General features: G+C 37.8%; 1 pseudogene; it reads left to right on the forward strand.

Annotated features, from left to right (window-relative positions):
- Positions 1-643: 643 nt before the first annotated feature.
- LOC100975948 (heterogeneous nuclear ribonucleoprotein A1-like) lies at positions 644-2,333 on the forward strand (annotated as a pseudogene).
- The last annotated feature ends 476 nt before the right edge of the window (positions 2,334-2,809 follow it).

A 2,809-nucleotide genomic window follows, 5' to 3' on the forward strand; every position in this document is an offset into this window, starting at 1 on the left:
ATGTGTAATAGTTCCCTTTTCTCCCAGTCTTTTCCAGCATTTATTTTTTATTTCTTTGATAATAGCCATTCTAACTGAGGTGAGATGATAACTCATTGCCGTTTGAACTTGCATTTCCATGATGATTAGTAATGTTGAGCATTTTTTAATATACATATTAGACATTTGTATGTCTTGTATGTCTTATTTTGAGAAAAGTCTACTCAGATTCTTTGCCCACTTTTTAATGGGTTTATTTATTCTTTTGCTGTTGAGTTTTTTTCTTCTGAATTCTGAGTATTAGTCCCCTGTCAGATTAATAGCTATTTCTCTCAATCTAAAGATTGTTCTTCACTCTGTTTCTTTGCTGTCCAGAGCTCTTTAGTTTAATGTAGCCCACTTATCTATTTTTGTAGAGGCATTTTGCCTGTGCTTTTGAAGTCCCAGTCATAAAATCTTTGCCTAGACAACTGTCCTAAAGCATTTCCCCTGTTTTTGCCTAGAAGTTTTATAATTTTAGATCTTATGATTTAAACACTTAGTGTTACTGTGATGTATCACGTTTATTAATTTGTACGTGGTGGAGGTATGTTCATCGTTTACTTCCTTCTGCCTCTGGATGCCACCGAGGAAGCATTGTTAAAGTCTCTCTTCCCCTTGCCATATGTCTAAATCAGAGTCTCCTAAATAGCCCAAACAGCTGAGGAAGCTCTTCATTGGATGGTTGAGCTTTGAAACAACTGATGAGAGCCTGAAGAACCATTTTGAGCAATGGGGAACGCTCACGGACTGTGTGGTAATGAGAGATCCAAACACCAAGTACTCCGGGGGCTTTGTGTTTGTCACACATGCCACTGCAGAAGAGGTGGATGCAGCCATGAATACAAGGCCACACAAGGTGGATGGAAGAGTTGTGGAACCAAAGAGACCTGTCTCAAGAGAACATTATCAAACATCAGGTGCCCACTTAACTGTGTAAAAGATATTTGTTGGTGGCATTAAAGAAGACACTGAAGAACATCACTTAAAATAATATTTTTGAACTGTATGGAAAAATTAAAGGGATTGAAATCATTACTGACCAAGACAGTGGCAAGAAAAGGGGCTTTGCGCTTGTAAACTTTGACAACCGTACCATTACTGGGAATGACCACAACTACGAATTTAGGAAAGCCCTGTCAAAGCAAGAGATAGCTAGTGCTTCATCCAGCCAAAGAGGTCGAAGTAGTTCTGGAAACTTTGATAGTGGTCGTGGAGTTGGTTTCAGTGGGAATGACAACTTTGGTTATGGAGGAAACTTCAGTGGTCTTGGTGGCTTTGGTGGCAGCTGTGGTGGTGGTGGATATGGTGGCAGTGGGGTTGGTGATAATGGATTTGGTAATGATGGAAGCAATTTTGGAGGTGGTAGAAGCTACAATATATTTGGCAGTTACAACAATAGGTCTTCAAATTTTGGACCCATGAAGGGAGGAAACTTTGGAGGCAGAAGTTCTGGCCTCTACGGTGGTGGAGGCCAATCCTTTGACAAACCATGAAACCAAGGTGGCTATGGCGGTTCCAGTAGCAGTAGTAGCTATGGCAGTGGCAGAAGATTTTAATTACTGCCAGGAAACAAAGCTTAGCAGAAAAGAAGAGTCAGATAAGTGACAGGGAAGCTACAGGTTACAACAGATTTGTGAACTCAGCCAAACACAGTGGTGGCAGGGCCTAGCTGCTACCAAAGGAAAAAAAATGTTTCAGACAAATACTCATGTGTATGGGCAAAAACTAGAGGACTGTATTTGCGATGAGTTGTATAACAGGTTATTTTAGTTTCTGTTCTGTGGAAAGTATAAAGCATTCCAACAAAAGGTTTTAATGTAGATTTTTTTTTACACCCATGCTGTTAATTGCTAAATGTAATAGTCTGATCATGATGCTGAATAAATGTCTTTTTTTTTTTTTTTTTTTTTTATGTGCTGTGTTAAGTCAGTCTACTCTGAAGCCATCTTGGTAAATTTCCCCAACAGTGTGAAGTTAGAATTCCTTCAGAGTAATGCCAAGTCCTATTTGGAATTTATATACAGTCTGCTTGGGTGGAGAAGGCATTGTCTTCAGAAACCTTGGTGTAGTTAAAAGATAGTTACTGTTATGACCCGAAGTTCACCATTAAAAGGGATCACCCAAGCCACCCAAGCAAAATCATGGAATTATTGGTTATAAAAATGATTGTGGCCACATCTTATGCAATATATCTAAATTGAATGATGGTACCAGATAAAATTATAGATGAGAATGAAGCTTTTGTATCATCCATTATCATGTGTAATCAATAAATGATTTAATTCTCTTGAAAATAAAATAAAATAATTTGCATGTTTTGAACAATGTTTGCATCCCTGGGATAAATCTGACTTGATCATGGTGTGTTATCTTCTTAATATGTTGTTGGATTTGACTTGCTACTATAATGTTGAGGATAGTTTCATTTATATTCATCAGGTTTATTTTCTTGTAGTTTCCTTTTTTGTTGTGTCCCTGTCTAGTTTTGGTATTAGGGTAGTGCTGGCCTCATAGAATGAGGTAGTCAGAATTCTCTCCTCTTCTAATTTTTGGAATAATTTGAGAATTGTAACTAGCTTTTCTTTAGAAGTCTGGAAGAATTCCATGTAGCAGTAAAGCCATGGGGTCTTGGGCATTTCTTTTTTTGGAAGACTTTTATTGCTGATTCAATCTCGTAGTCATTATTGGCCTGTTCAAGTTTTCTATTCCATCCTAGTTCAATTTTGGTAGGGTGTATGTGTCCAGGAATTTATCCATTTCCTCTAGGTTTCCAATTTGTTGTCATATG

The sequence above is a fragment of the Pan paniscus genome, chromosome 13, assembly GCF_029289425.2.
Source record: "Pan paniscus chromosome 13, NHGRI_mPanPan1-v2.0_pri, whole genome shotgun sequence".
In the NCBI taxonomy this organism is placed as follows: domain Eukaryota; kingdom Metazoa; phylum Chordata; class Mammalia; order Primates; family Hominidae; genus Pan; species Pan paniscus.